The 16,643-nt window shown below is 43.7% G+C and overlaps 1 pseudogene; it reads left to right on the plus strand.

Moving 5' to 3' along the window:
- The first annotated feature begins 13,454 nt into the window (after nucleotides 1–13,454).
- Nucleotides 13,455–13,573, plus strand: LOC124709203 (annotated as a pseudogene).
- The last annotated feature ends 3,070 nt before the right edge of the window (nucleotides 13,574–16,643 follow it).

The raw sequence follows: 16,643 nt of genomic DNA on the forward strand, positions 1-16,643 counted from the left end.
TATGATTGGAGGGCTATTGTACAATCTGAATCTGCAGTAGCAATAGACAAGGCTCAACGTCAGAGAGAGAGGAAAGGTACTGATGAGTGGAAGTAAATGGACACAAAGAGCGGAAAGGAGGAGATATATTTTCTCACTATACAGCTTTTTAAATATGAATGTGTACATAGCAACCTGTTCCTTCGCTGCCTCAGTCATAGACTGATTTCATAGGGAATAGGGAAGTTGTGTTTTTGGCTTATGATTGGAGGGCTATTGTACAATCTGAATCTGCAATAGCAATAGATAAGGCTCAACGTCAGAGAGAGAGGAAAGGTACTGATGAGTGGAAGTAAATGGACACAAAGAGCGGAAAGGAGGAGATGGAGAAAGAGAGGGGAGACGAGAAGATAGCCAGAGAGAGGGTGTAGGAGGTGATGGAAAGAGAGAGGGGGAAGTAGGAAGAGATGAACAATAGGGAGGGAAGCGGAGATGGACAGGGACAGGGGGGAGAAAAAGGTTAGGACGTGTATCCTGTTCTCATTCATATTAGAAACATGCGATTTCTCTTCTCTTTCTTTTCTATTTAACGAGACTGCGCCACAGCAACGCATGTCCGATACAGTTAGTCTGTTGATCGTCGTCGGCGTCATCTCCTTGCAAGAACTAGGTGCTGTACGAGGTCTACCTAGTTCTCTCTTCCCAGTCGGCCGATAATTCCTTATCTTTTTTGGCAATCGGTTTTTTGTCTTTTGTCTACATGATCCCCACACTCCATTCTATTCTCTTCCATCTTGTCCTTAACTGAGAAGATTTTCAAATCTGATCTTGTTTCATTCCTTGTTTTAGGCATTTCATAGTCTCTTACATATCTCATTAGCTCCATCTTTGCCTGTGTAGATGATTTTTCTTTTATTTCTTATTGTCCATTACAGAAAACCATATACAAGAGAAGGTAGAACCATAACTATACAGAATTTCATTTGCGTTTCCGTTCTTGTTTTTCTTCCAAGAGTTCTTTCAAATGTTCCTCAGATAGCTTGATATTTATTAACCATCTTCTCAACGTCTTTGTCTTAGTAAAAACTAATATCACATCCTAGATAATAGAAGTCGGATAGTTGTTCTAAAATTTTCTTATTTATAATTACTATTTTCCATCCGACTGGATTCTTTCCTATGAATGCCATTGTTTTTGTCTTATTTCCGTATATATTTATGTTGTAAAGTATCGAGTTTTGGCTCAAACTACATAACGCTCTTTGTAAATTATCTTCTGTTTCCTATGTAATTATCCAGTCATCGGCCCATAACAGGGTATTTCATGGTACTCTAGGCCCTACTTTATTTCAGAACTGTATTTCACCTTTCTACTTGATAACCAAGTCGTCAATATAAAATTTAAATAAAGTGGGCGATAGACTGCACCCTCACCAAACACTTCGATAACAGTAACGAAATCCTAGACACAGAATGGAATATATACCGCAAGGATAGGATAAACGCCAATGGTGGAGGAGTATTTATAGCAGTAAAGAATTCAATAATGTCCAGTGAAGTTATTAGCGAATGCGAATGTGAAATAATCTGGGTTAAGTTAAGTATCAAAGGTGGGTCAGATATGATAGTCGGATGCTTCTATAGACCACCTGCATCAGCAACCGTAGTAGTTGAGCGCCTCAGAGAGAACCTGCAGAACGTCGTGAAGAAGTTTCGTGATCATACTATTGTAATAGGGGGAGACTTCAATCTACCAGGTATAGAATGGGATAGTCACACAATCAGAACTGGAGCCAGGGACAGAGACTCTTGTGACATTATCCTGACTGCCTTGTCCGAGAATTACTTCGAGCAGATAGTTAGAGAACCAACTCGTGAAGCTAACGTTTTAGACCTCATAGCAACAAATAGACCGGAACTTTTCGACTCCGTGAATGTAGAAGAGGGTATCAGTGATCATAAGTCAGTGGTTGCATCAATGACTACAAGTGTAATAAGAAATGCCAAGAAAGGAAGGAAAATATATTTGCTTAACAAGAGTGATAGGGCACAAATCGCAGAATATCTGAGTGACCACCATCAAACGTTCATTTCTGAGGAAGAGGATGTGGAACAAAAATGGAAAAAATTCAGAAACATCGTCCAGTACGCCTTAGATAAGTTCGTACCGACTAAGGTCCAAAGCGAGGGGAAAGATCCACCGTGGTATAACAATCATGTACGAAAGGTACTACGGAAACAAAGAAAGCTTCATCATAGGTTTAAGAGTAGTCGAATCATAGCTGATAAGGAAAAGCTGAACGAAGCGAAAAAGAGCGTAAAGAGAGCAATGAGAGAAGCATTCAACGAATTCGAACATAAAACATTGGCAAACAATCTAAACAAGAACCCTAAAAAGTTTTGGTCATATGTAAAATCGGTAAGCGGATCTAAATCCCCTATTCAGTCACTCGTTGACCACGATGGCACCGAAACAGAGGACGACCGAAGAAAGGCAGAAATACTGAATTCAGTGTTCTGAAACTGTTTCACTGCGGAAAATCGTAACACGGTCCCTGACTTCAGCCGTCGCACGGACGCCAAAATGGAAAATATTGAAATAAACGATATCGGAATTGAAAAACAACTGCTATCACTTAGTAGCGGAAAAGCATCCGGAGCAGACGAGATACCCTTAAGATTCTACAGTGATTATGCTAAAGAACTTGCCCCCTTTCTATCAGCAATTTATCGTAGATCGCTGGAAGAACGTAAAGTACCTAGCGACTGGAAGAAAGCGCAGGTCGTTCCCATTTTCAAGAAGGGTCATAAATCAGATGCGAATAATTATAGGCCTATTTCGCTTACGTCAATCTGTTGTAGAATAATGGAACATGTTTTGTGTTCTCGTATTATGACGTTCTTAGATAATACAAATCTCCTTCATCATAACCAACATGGATTCCGCAAACAGAGATCATGTGAAACTCAGCTCGCCCTATTTGCCCAAGAAATTCACAGTGCCGTAGACACTGGCGAGCAGATTGATGCCGTATTCCTGGACTTCAGGAAGGCATTTGATACGGTTCCGCACTTACGTTTAGTGAAAAAAATACGAGCTTACGGAATATCGGACCATGTTTGTGATTGGATTCAGGATTTCCTAGAAGAAAGAACACAACATGTCATTCTTAACGGTTCAAAATCTGCAGATGTAGAGGTAATTTCGGGAGTACCGCAGGGAAGCGTGATAGGACCTTTATTGTTTACAATATACATAAATGGCTTAGTTGACAACATCGGTAGCTCCGTGAGGCTATTTGCAGATGACACGGTTGTCTACAAGAAAGTAGCAACATCAGAAGACTCGTACGTACTCCAGGAGGACCTGCAGAGGATTAATGCATGGTGCGACTGCTGGCAGCTTTCCCTAAACGTAGATAAATGTAATATAATGCGCATACATAGGGGCAGAAATCCATTCCAGTACGATTATGCCATAGGTGGTAAATCATTGGAAGCGGTAACGACCGTAAAATACTTAGGAGTTACTATCCGGAGCGATCTGAAGTGGAATGATCACATAAAACAAATAGTGGGAAAAGCAGGCGCCAGGTTGAGATTCATAGGAAGAATTCTAAGAAAATGTGACTCATCGACGAAAGAAGTAGCTTACAAAACGCTTGTTCGTCCGATTCTTGAGTATTGCTCATCAGTATGGGACCCTTACCAGGTTGGATTAATAGAAGAGATAGACATGATCCAGCGAAAAGCAGCGCGATTCGTCATGGGGACATTTAGTCAGCGCGAGAGCGTTACGGAGATGCTGAACAAGCTCCAGTGGCGGACACTTCAGGAAAGGCGTTACGCAATACGGAGAGGTTTATTATCGAAATTACGAGAGAGCACATTCCGGGAAGAGATGGGCAACATATTACTACCGCCCACATATATCTCGCGTAATGATCACAACGAAAAGATCCGAGAAATTAGAGCAAATACGGAGACTTACAAGCAGTCGTTCTTCCCACGCACAATTCGTGAATGGAACAGGGAAGGGGGGATCAGATAGTGGTACAATAAGTACCCTCCGCCACACACCGTAAGGTGGCTCGCGGAGTATAGATGTAGATGTAGATGTAGATTATAGCATCAACTGACATTTTCTACTGACAAAAATCGAAAGTTATATAAGAACAATTAAAATGCTCTGCTTTAGATTTTACCAGTGCCATCTCCACGCGCTGTTGCAACATTTGTTTCAGGCCCAGCTATAAATTGCTAAATATGACATTCTAAGCCTTTTTGCTTGCATGCCACAATAGATACAAGAGTGTATTTGTGCACGTGGGAGTCATACCTCATACTGAGGTAGATGTCGGACGTCAGTTCCGAATGGAATGCTTTTCTAATCATTTAATACTCCTCGAGCGGTGAAAATAAAAACAGAGTTTAAGAAACACGGGACCAGTGCTCTGTAGCGTAAAACTACACTACTGCCCATTAAAATTGCTACACCACGAAGATGACGTGATACAGACGCGAAATTTAACCGACAGGAATATGATGCTGTGATATGCAAATGATTAGCTTTTCAGAGCATTCACACAAGATTGGCGCCGGTGGCGACACCTACAACGTGCTGACATGAGACAAGTTTCCAGCCGATTTCTCATACACAAACAGCAGTTGACCGGCGTTGCCCGGTGAAACGTCGTTGCGAAGCCTCGTGTAAGGAGGAGAAATGCATACCATCACGTTTTCGACTTTGATAAAGGTCGGATTGTAGCCCGCCGCGATTGCGGTTTATCGTATCGCGACATTGCTGCTCGCGTTGGTCGAGATCCAATGACTGTTAGCAGAATATGAGATCGGTGGATTCAGGATGATAAAACGGAACGCCGTGCTGAGTCCCAACGGCCTCGTATCACTAGCAGTCGAGATGACAGGCATCTTATACGCATGGCTGTAACGGATCGTGCAGCCACGTCTCGATCCCTGAGTCAACAAATGGGGACGTTTGCAAGACGACAACCATCTGCACGAACAGTTCGACGACATTTGCAGTAGCGTGGAATATCAGCTCGGATACCATGTCTGCGGTTAGCCCTGACGCTGCATCACAGACAGGAGCGCCTGCGATGGTGTAATCAACGACGAACCTGCGTGCACGAATGGCAAAACGTCATTTTTTCGGATGCATCCAGGTTCTGTTTACAGCATCATGATGGCCGCATCCGTGTTTGGCGACATCGCGGTGAACGCACATTGGAAGTGTGTATTCGTCATCGTCATACTGGCGTATCATCCGGCACGATGGTATGGAGTACCATTGGTTACACGTCTCGGTCACCTGTTGTTCGCATTGACGGCACTTTGAACAGTGGACGTTACATTTCAGATGAGTTCGATCCGTGGCTCTACCCTTCATTCGATCCCTGCGAAACCCTAAATCTCAGCAGGATAATGCACGACCGCATGTTGCAGGTCCTGTACGGGTCTTTCTGGACACAGAAAATGTTCGACTGCTGCCCTTGCCACCACATTCTCCAGATCTCTCACCAATTGAAAACGTCTGGCCAATGGTGGCCGAGCAACTGTCTCGTCACAATACGGCAATCACTACTCTTGATGAACTGTAGTGTCGTGTTGAAGCTGCATGGGCAGCTGTACCTGTACACGCCATTCAAGCTCTGTTTGATTCAATGCCCAGGTGTATCGAGGCCGTTATTACGTCCAGAGGTGGTTGTTCTGGGTACTGATTTCTCAGGATGTATGCACCCAAATTGCGTGAAAATGTAGTCACATGTCAGTTCTAGTATAATATACCCGTTTATCAGCTGCATTTCTTCTTGATGTAGCATTTTTATGGCCAGCAGTGTATCTCCGTCAGTCTGTGGGGAGAGGGGTCTGTCGCGAGTGCGACGCAGAACACACCCTCTCCACAGTCGATCGCTGCCTCCCAGGTTGTAAGAAACTCAGAGCAGACGGCACAGTGTCCGGACGCCGACACTGCCGTTCCCGTCCCTCCGGCAGGCTCCGTGACCAGCAAGCAGACGCCGTCTTCCCCTGTCCTCCAGGCAATGCACTCGCGAGTCTGCCCACGGTGAAGGGCTGACCGGCAGGGATAAGCTACAGCGTGCCCGAGGGTCAGCGCACGTGCAGTCGATACGTCCACACCGTGCATGGCACGTGCAGGGGCGTGACCTGGGCACCAGGCACTAGAGGGACCAACATTAGGCTTCAACGTCCCCTCTATGGCGGGGTCGTCAGGGACCGAGGACAATCTCGGTTCAAGAAGGTGTGAGGGAGAAAGCCGGCCGCGTTCTTCTCGAAGGAACCATCGTGGCATTTGCTTTCATGAGTTTAGGGATTTAGCGACTCGTTTCGCTAACCGCAGTGCGTAAGAATTTAAACTTAATTCAACATATTGAAAGACGTACACTTTTTATTGACTAACCAAACCGTTTAAAAGTTGGGAACTGGTTCCTCGGTGGGACGCTTTCCGCCATGTGACAAGGACTTTTCGTAGCCGTGAACTTCCTGTTGAACAAAGCGGTGCTTAACATTGTCTAGCATTCCTTAATAACCAAATCATCTGAAATCCTAGAAATTTTGAGTGAATTTAACCCTAGTTTCTAACGAAAATTAAAACGCTCAACTTAAACCTAACTACCGGACTTCAGCTCAACTGATCCAGCATTGAACTTCACTAAAGCAGATACACACTGTAGGGACTTTAGTCATCATTAATATATTTTCCTTCACTATTGAGAACAGTGTGCCAGAGCTGCTGTAACTTTTCAATTCCGCGATTAGTCTATCCATGATCGTAGCGCATTTTCGTCCAGAATGGAAATTTATTGAATTTTATTTGATAGAGAGTGTAACAGGTGAAAATCTGAGGGCTCAGGATCAGATGAGCAAGGTGGGTGCCAAATGACTTCTCATACCAACTCCTGTATAGGGCTTTCTGTCAGCCTAACAGAATGCGGGTGGGCGTTATCATGGAGTAGCATCACCAACAAGTCTTCTTGGTCGTTGTGTTCGGACCGCGTCTGCATATATTCTCATATTTTGACAATAAATGTCAACAGTGATGGTTACACCTCGGGGAAGCAATTCGTGCTACACCACACCGTCGCTCCTCCGCCAGATGGATAACATTGTCTTTTGGGGATGCGCACAAGTATTTTTACAGAGAGTTTCTGTTTTGTTTGGGCTCAACCTCCTTTCCTTGCGTCAGCATAAAGACACCATTTCTCGTAACCGGCAACTGTACAGGACAGGATTGGTCGATGTTTTTCACGAACCAGTTGATGACGAGCAAGCAGAGGTGGACGTACTACCGCGCGCTGATTTAGGCTTAGAGCATGCGGTACCCATACACCCAATTTTTTAAGGCTTCCCGATTGTATGCAAATGTCGTACTATGGTAGGATGATCAGAGTTCATCACATTCGCCACTTCTCGAGTGCACTGACGTGGATCATTGTGAATTAATGCGTTTAAACGATCTTCATCAAACCCGAAGGCCTTCCTGAACCTGGACAGTCACTGATATCAAAATGGTCCTGTTTTAAACGAAAAAAAAGCTTTCTTGCCGTGCGCTGTACGTTGGCACTGTCCTCATTCACGACGCAAATGTGTCTCGCTGCCTCCGCTGCTGTCATTCCTCTATTCAACTCAAACAGAAGAGTATGTCAGATTTCTTTACTTGCCACTCCATTTTCCGGTTCCTCTCTCTGTCTCCAAATTAAAGAATGACAATATGTAAACTCAAATAGCAACAGTGAACTAATAATAAAAAATGGCATTTCATAAATAAACCCATAGCAATCGGAGTAGTAAAATGCAAAACAAAATCGCTACGAACTTACGCACCAACCCAATAATTAAATTCTAGCAAAATTGTCATTCACGAGAAACCCGTAATGCTTCTAAGAGACCTCTTTAAAGTTACTTCCATCCAAAATCATCCTCCAAGTCCGCATATAAGCGGCCCTTCACATTCACCACACACCAGCTTTGGGACTCACGTGCCACTGACTAAAAATTTTATCTGCCTCGCCTCAGTGCCCAGAGACCGAAAAATTTGGAGGGGGCGAACTGACCAGCCAACAACACAAATTATTTAGTGGTTCCAGGCGCCTCCTCCAGTTTAAAGACACGACAGATCGAAATTTTCCATCAGTTTACGTCTAAAATTTGAACAAACGTATCCCTTGCGTTTCGACCTGAAGGAGCCACCTGCTAGACTCGTCGTTAACAAAGCCCTTGCAAATATCATGCTGCCGGACAGCCGCCTCTAGTCAGTTTTGGAAATTAAACTCAATAATTGCTGTTCTCAGTCTCTGCAGCAAAGATTAACCAAGAAGTTGTACCTGAATTTATCAAGTGGCATGCGTTTGAAATTACAACCACATTCGTTGAATACACTATTTGGGAAACGAAGTTACGTGTACTGAGTGCGCTGAATATGAAATGTAATAAAAATGAAACTAAAACTCAGTCAATTCCGGCTGCTAATTTCATCTTCCTCGCTGGAAGGAAGAAAAGTGAGAAAACACAGGCAGGGAAGAGACACCCTGAAAACTTCATAAAAATTATAAAATTGTGTGAAAGATGCATTGACTCCCATCACTCGATATCAAAACAGCCCACGGTCAACACAGTGAAATACAAATTACTCATGACTATAAAAAGAATATACCACTCCGTTCCCTTCCAGTCAACTGTGTCAGTTCTGAAACTTCGTGGCAGTAGGTGGTCACATCGACTCGACACCGCGGCCAACATCGTGTTGGTAAAGCACGGACAGAGGAGTGTGTTCCTACAACTACTGGGGCTTTGGTACCATGCCAGTGGACACCCCGTGTGTCGTGCGTGGTGTATACCTGTCAGATATTACTGTTAAGTGTAGTGCAATAACATATTGGCTGGAAAGGACGGACAAGACAAAAATGGCTCTGAGCACTATGCGACTTAACTTCTGAGGTCATCAGTCGCCTAGAACTCAGCACTAATTAAACCTAACTAACCTAAGGACATCACACACATCCATGCCCGAGGCAGGATTTGAACCTGCGACCGCAGCGGTCGCTCGGTTCCAGACTGTAGCGCCTAGAACCGCAGGCCACTCCGGCCGGCTGACGGACAAGACACATTGAGAGACTTCATAGGGGAAATGATACAGACTTTGACAAAGGAGAAAATCTGGAGAGTAAATACGTGACAAAGGGAGTGGGAAAACAGGGAAATGACCAGCGGGTTATACGCTTTCTTCCTCAACATCAGGAAATGACTGAAGGTGAAACACGTCAATCACAGACGGGGCTATTAATTTCATAACCAGCCACAGGTCGTATGTCAAGGCATTGCTGCATGTGAACCTCTGTCGGGAGGCTGAACGTGCCGATGGGGAAGGAGGGGCCCCAGAAAACACAGTTTTATACTGTGGCCGTTGATCACACCAAAGATGACGAGCCTGCTCACACGCCGACATAACACAAACACTTGCAGACCAGACCTTGTGGACGGACCTATGACTATGCAGACAGAAAATCTAGAGGGCTGCATAAAGAGTACTTGTAACGACAAGAGTACCAGCGGCAACAAACACAGGTGTCGGATGACTGCACAGACGTAACTGGTGAGACACATGACAGTAGTAGCGGTAGCAGATCAGACGATAGCAGCACGGATGAAGAGGGACAAATGTAGAAAAAGGTCTAAATTCACAGTCAAAGGTGTCTAAGAAACAAGTGTTCATTGAACGGTAATATTCGATTGTAAGAGAAATGTAGAAATGGAGAATAATACAAACTGCTGAGAAGAGTAATCTAATGTGGACTCAGGATCACGCAATCAGAGTGCGAGTAGCTCAAAGTATTGCTGATGTCTTCACGTTTAGATTGTGAGTAGTAATAAATCTGGCGGTGTCAGCTGCGACACCACGTACTGTAAACTGAGCTGAAGTGATGACTTCGGCCGAGCACGACGTCTGAATTACGCAGGGTGGTGCGGCTTTTATGAATGACTGGACAGCGTGTTGGTCCGCGGAGTGGCTTCATCACTGTCAAAGCGAAGTCCTCGAAAGTGTTCTGTAAGTTGTGGAAACTGATGAAAATCGGATGGAGACCAGTCGGGACTGAATGGAGGATGATCGATGACAGTGGACCGAGAGGCGTCGTGTGTTCTGGCATTGTCATGATGAACGAGAGGGTCCTCCATGCGAGGACGAACTCTTCGAATTCGATACACGACTACAGCACGCTGTTTTTCACGCACCTACGTGGTTACGTTACACACCGCCATGTTACACGGCACAATTCGGAGCCCTCTAGCGGCAGAGGGCTACAAATAAACAGACATGAAGAATAAAGATGTAGAATGTTACTAACGTTTGTTTTATTTTAAAAAAGCTTTAAGGATTTCCACATAAGAAATTCGGAGACTTTGCTTTTCAGCACGCGTCCACATCTAAATGTTGAAACAGTGATAGCACGGCCGTTCCTTCTCACTCGTATGAATATTGTTAGCAGCGATTTTGTTCGGTAGGTGGTTTAACTGTTTGCTTAGTTTTTCTCTTTTATCTTTTATTCTATTTCTCCTTTATTCCTTTGTCGGTAGATTTTGATCGTATTGCAGTTACTATAGCATGAATAACTAACTCATTACAATATAAACCATTTATAATCTGTCATGTATTCTAAATTTTACGTTAACTGTAAGGTGACAGATATGAGAAAAGAAAGGTGCCAAAGACCTTAATCTGGGCAGAGTGAAAATCGAATAAGGTATCGCAACACAGTATGCAGTTGTCATCATTATACCTGCTCAACCAGAAAGAGAAATGTATAAAGCATCCAAAAGAAATTTCGAGAAAACTGAAGGAGTGATTGAAGCATTAGAATATGTAACGCAAAAGAAGAAGATAGAAGATAAGTGTTTAACGTCCCGTCGACGACGAGGTCATTAGAGACAGAGCATCCCGGTTTCGTCTTAATCGATTTGAGGAAAGTACAGAAAAACCTGAATGTGCATTCCCATGTGGGGATTTGAACCACGAAGACACGACCAAGCTAATTACAACACGCACAGAGGCATCTAAACAGTCACACACCCGTACACTATTGGAACGGGAGGACACACTAATATATGGTGCCATGCTAGGTACCCTATGCCACACACCCCACAGTGGTTTGAAGAGTAAATATACAGATGTAGATGGAAAACCAATTTATTAAACACTGGGTGAGTCTTTAAGCTTAGTGCTTTACCGACACTGAAAGTCCGAACATCGGACACTGTTACCATCTGACAGACGATATCACAGGTCATGGAAAGAATCGAGACTATTTCCTCTGGTCTCAGGTCGTGTGACTAGGGCCTCCCGTCGTATAGACCGGTAGCCGGGTGCAAGTCTTTCGATGTGACGCCACTTCGGCGACTTGCGCGTCGATGGGGATAAAATGATGATGATTAGGACAACACAATACCCAGTCCTTGAGCGGAGAAAATCTCCTACCCAGCCGGGAATCGAACCCGGGCCCTTAGGATTGACATTCTGTCGCACTGACCACGCAGCTACCTGGGAGGACATTTGCTCTGGTGAGTGACTATGTTCTTAGGGATAACTCTTGTTCCTCCGTTTGATATCATTTTCACGCTTGAACGTCTGTGACGCACTACTTAAATATCCAAGCCGTGTCTCATCTCGTCCAGTGGGTCTAAGTAGACTGTATATGTCAGTTATGTCCGCACCCGGTAGATGAGTGGTCAGCGCGACAGAATGTCAATCCTAAGGGCCCGGGCTCGATTCCCGGCTAGGTCGGAGATTTTCTCCGCTCAAGGACTGGGTGTTGTGTTGTCCTCATCATCATCATTTCATCCCCATCGACGCGCAACTCGCTGAAGTGGCGTCGAGTGGTCAGCGCGACAGAATGCCAGTCCTAAGGACCCGGGTTCGATTCTCGGCTGGGTCAGAGATTTTTCTCCGCTCATGGACTGGGTGTTGTGGTGTCCTAATCACCCTCATCGACGCGCAAGTCGCCGAAGTGGCGTCGAATCGAAAGACTTGCACCCAGCGAACGGACTACCCGACGGGAGGCCCTAGTCACACGAATTTATTTTATCTCAGTTATTCCTGGGTAGTAAATCCTAGTACGTTCGGAAAAAGTGAAAAAATGTTTTTTATTCCTCTGTAATCTAGTATAACATAGGCTCGAATATCAGAAGCAGGACACCAGTATCATTTGTTTCAGAGAAAATGACAGGTCAACATCGGAAGTACTCGACATCACTTAATAAATAACTGAAATAAAAACAATACATACGAATGTGATCAATCTGTGTTCAAGTCTTGAATTTCCAGGCATTTTTCAGAATACATTTATTTGAACAACAGCTCACGAAATAGCTAAATTCGTTAATACTATAAGGCTCCGAATTCTTTCGCGTATACTAAGGACGATTTTGAATGTTCGGTGACACAAAGAATGGCAAGTATCCATCGTGACCAATTTGAATGAGCAGCAATGTCGCCAGTGACAGTTCGCTCTGGAGTCTTCAGCATTTGAATTTTGTAAATCTGTCATTCTTAGTTATTAATGGGCTTCAAACAAATGTGTGTCGGTTTAGAACGAAGTTAGGCTATCCGCTGTTAACTTACAAGATGGTGCCGACTCACTTCATTTTGAAAGTAAATATTCATCATCCAGTTCAGTAGTATGTGGTTATTTACGAGTATATCACAAACGTTTCTTCTGATTTGAAGAAGACTCTTTCTTTTATTCATCTTTTGCTGCTCTGTAACAAAAGTGGGCACGGTGGTGTTTCTGGTACGCTGTACCTTTGTCAGAATTGGGCCACAAGTTGTATCTGATGAACTCTACACCGCAAATTATGTGAATGGTAATAACCAAATGACAGTTTTCAGAGACGATGTTTGAAAGTCACACAAATTTTAGGAAATTAATGGAGACTAAGACGTTGACATCTGTTAATAGTAGTATTTATTTACGGATTCGGGTCTCGTGTCTTCAGCAGCCCGCTACAGAAAACCAATAGCAGTGTTAAAACATACTTACACCCTGAAAAAAAAGTGAAGCACTCAGAAGTGAAGAAGGAAATGAAATTAAAATTCATGGCTTGAGAGGGTGTACAATTTTATTTAAGTGATTACACAATCGTGTCAGATCGACAAATAATTTGGTAGTGTGACCCCACTTATCAGTATGACATTGCACCTCCTCGGGCGCAGATGCGTCCATTGAAACGGGTGGTACCTTGCACCAGCACTAGTCATTTTCTTTCCTGTTCCTCTCGGAAACAGAGCGAGGAAAAAACGACTGTATGTATGCCTCAGTACGAGCCCAAATTTCTCTTATTTTCGTGATCCTTAAGCGAAGTGTACCTTGGTGGCAGTAGGATCGTTCTGCAATCAGCTTTAAATGCTGGTTCTCTATATTTTCTCAATACCGTTCCTCGAAACTGCCAACGGCCAAGCCACTGAGGTAACACCGGTTCCCGTCGGATCACCGAAGCTAAGCACTGTCGGGCCTGGCTAGCACCTGGATGAGTCATCGTCTGGGTCTGCCGAGTGCTGTTGGCAGGTGACATGCAGTCAGCCCTTGAGACGCCAATTGATGAGCTACTTGACTGACAAGTAGCGGCACCTGTCAAGAAAACTGACAACGGCTGGGAGAGCGGTGTGCTGAGCTGAACATATGACCCTCCGTATCGGCATCCGGTGACGCCTAAGGGTTGAGGATGGCACGGCGGCCGGACGGTACCGTTCGGCCATCAAGGCCTGTTTGTAGGCCGTTTGTTTATTTGTCCCTCGAAAAGAACGTCACCTCCCCCCCCTCCCCCCTCCTCCCCCAAGGGATTCCCATTTTGGTTCTCAAAGCATCTCAATAATAACCTGGGTGTTGATCGAACCTACCGGTAATAAATCTTCCAGCCTGCCTCCGAATTACTTCGATGTCTTCCTTTAATGCAACCTGGTGTACCTACCAAATACTCGAGCAGTATGCAGGAGTGGGTCGGACTAGCGTTCTATATGCAGTCTCCTTTACAGGTGAAGCAGTTTCCCAAAATTCTTCCAATTAACCGAAGTCGACCATTCGCCTTTCCTATCACAACACTCACAAGCTCATATCTCTTCGTAACGTTACACCCAGATATTTAAACAAGCTCAACTGTTAACACAAGAGTGGATGAGTTTAGGCATTTTTACGGAAGCGTGTTAAGATTTAAAGGAACAATAAATCAAAGTATGAGTAATTTGACTTGTACTGTCATTATTTTAAAGTGACATTTTCCATTTTTTGAATTGAATGACTTTAATATTTGGAAAGTTTAAGAGACACGTGTTTGTATTTGGCACATGGTCACCTTTTCTTCGTAACGAAGAGTGTTCTCTGTGTTAAGCTTCCATATTCGAGTCCTATAGCTATGCAGCTTTACTGTATGATTGAATGATGATGGCGTCCTCTTGGGTAAAATATTCCGGAGGTAAAATAGTCCCCCATTCGGATCTCCGGGCGGGGACTACTCAGGAGGACGTCGTTATCAGGAGAAAGAAAACTGGTGTTCTACGGATCGGAGCGTGGAATGTCAGATCCCTTAATCGGCAGGTAGGTTAGAAAATTTAAAAAGGGAAATGGATAGGTTAAAGTTAGATATAGTGGGAATTAGTGAAGTTCGGTGGCAGGAGGAACAAGACTTTTGGTCAGGTGAATACAGGGTTATAAATACAAAATCAAATAGGGGTAATGCAGGAGTAGGTTTAATAATGAATAAAAAAATGGGAGTGCGGGTTAGCTACTACAAACAGCCTAGTGAACGCAGATGATGAAGAAATAGATGAAATGTATGACGAGATAAAAGAAATTATTCATGTAGTGAAGGGAGACGAAAATTTAATAGTCATGGGTGACTGGAATTCGTCAGTAGGAAAAGGGAGAGAAGGAAACATAGTAGGTGAATATGGATTGGGGGGGGGGGGGGGGGGAAGGAATGAAAGAGGAAGCCGCCTTGTAGAATTTTGCACAGAGCTTAACTTAATCATAGCTAACACTTGGTTCAAGAATCATAAAAGAAGGTTGTATACCTGGAAGAATCCTGGAGATGCTAAAAGGTATCAGATAGATTATATAATGGTAAGATAGAGATTTAGGAACCAGGTTTTAAATTGTAAGACATTTCCTGGGGCAGATGTGGATTCTGACCACAATCTATTGGTTATGAACTGCAGATTGAAACTGAAGAAACTGTAAAAAGGTGGGAATTTAAGGAGATGGAACCTGGATAAACTGAAAGAACCAGAGGTTGTACAGAGTTTCAGGGAGAGCATAAGGGAACAATTGACAGAAATGGGGGAAAGAAATACAGTAGAAGAAGAATGGGTAGCTCTGAGGGATGAAGTAGTGAAGGCAGCAGACGATCAAGAAGGTAAAAAGACGAGGGCTAATAGAAATCCTTGGGTAACAGAAGAAATATTGAATTTAATTGATGAAAGGAGAAAATATAAAAATGCAGTAAATGAAGTAGGCAAAAAGGAATACAAACGTCTAAAAAATGATATCGACAGGAAGTGCAAAATGGCTAAGCAGGGACGCCTAGAGGACAAATGTAAGGATGTAGAGGCTTGTCTCACTAGGGGTAAGATAGATACTGCCTACAGGAAAATCAAAGAGACCTTTGGAGAGAAGAGAACCACTTTTATGAATATCAAGAGCTCAGATGGCAGCCCAGTTCTAAGCAAAGAATGGAAGGCAGAAAGGTGGAAGGAGTATATAGAGGGTTTATACAAGGACGATGTACTTGAGGACAATATTATAGAAATGGAAGAGGATGTAGATGAAGACGAAATGGGAGATAAGATACTGCGTGAAGAGTTTGACAGAGCACTGAAAGACCTGAGTCGAAACAAGGCCCCGGGAGTAGACAACATTCCATTAGAACTACTGACAGCCTTGGGAGAGCCAGTCCTGACGAAACTCTACCATCTGGTGAGCAGAATGTATGAGACAGGCGAAATACCCTCAGACTTCAAGAAGAATATAATAATTCCAATCCCAAAGAAAGCAGGTGTTGACAGATGTGAAAATTACCGAACTATGAGTTTAATAAGTCACAGCTGCAAAATACTAACGCGAATTCTTTACAGACGAATGGAAAAACTGGTAGAAGCGGACCTCGCGGAAGATCAGTTTGGATTCCGTAGAAATGTTGGAACACGTTAGACAATACTAACCTTACGACTTATCTTAGAAGAAAGATTAAGAAAAGGCAAACCTACGTTTCTAGCATTTGTAGACTAAGAGAAAGCTTTTGACTATGTTAACTGGAATACTCTCTTTCAAATTCTGAATGTGGCAGGGGTAAAATACAGGGAGCGAAAGGCTATTTACAATTTGTACAGAAACCAGATGGCAGTTATAAGAGTCGAGGGGCATGAAAGGGAAGCAATGGTTGGGAAAGGAGTGAGACAGGGTTGTAGCCTCTCCCCGATGTTATTCAATCTGTATATTGAGCAAGCAGTAAAGGAAACAAAAGAAAAATTCGGAGTAGGTATTAAAATTCATGGAGAAGCAGTAAAAACTTTGAGGTTCGCCGATGACATTGTAATTCTGTCAGAGACAGCAACGGCCTTGGAAGAGCAGTTGAACGGAATG

The sequence above is a fragment of the Schistocerca piceifrons genome, chromosome 7 (genome assembly GCF_021461385.2).
Source record: "Schistocerca piceifrons isolate TAMUIC-IGC-003096 chromosome 7, iqSchPice1.1, whole genome shotgun sequence".
NCBI classification, from domain to species: domain Eukaryota; kingdom Metazoa; phylum Arthropoda; class Insecta; order Orthoptera; family Acrididae; genus Schistocerca; species Schistocerca piceifrons.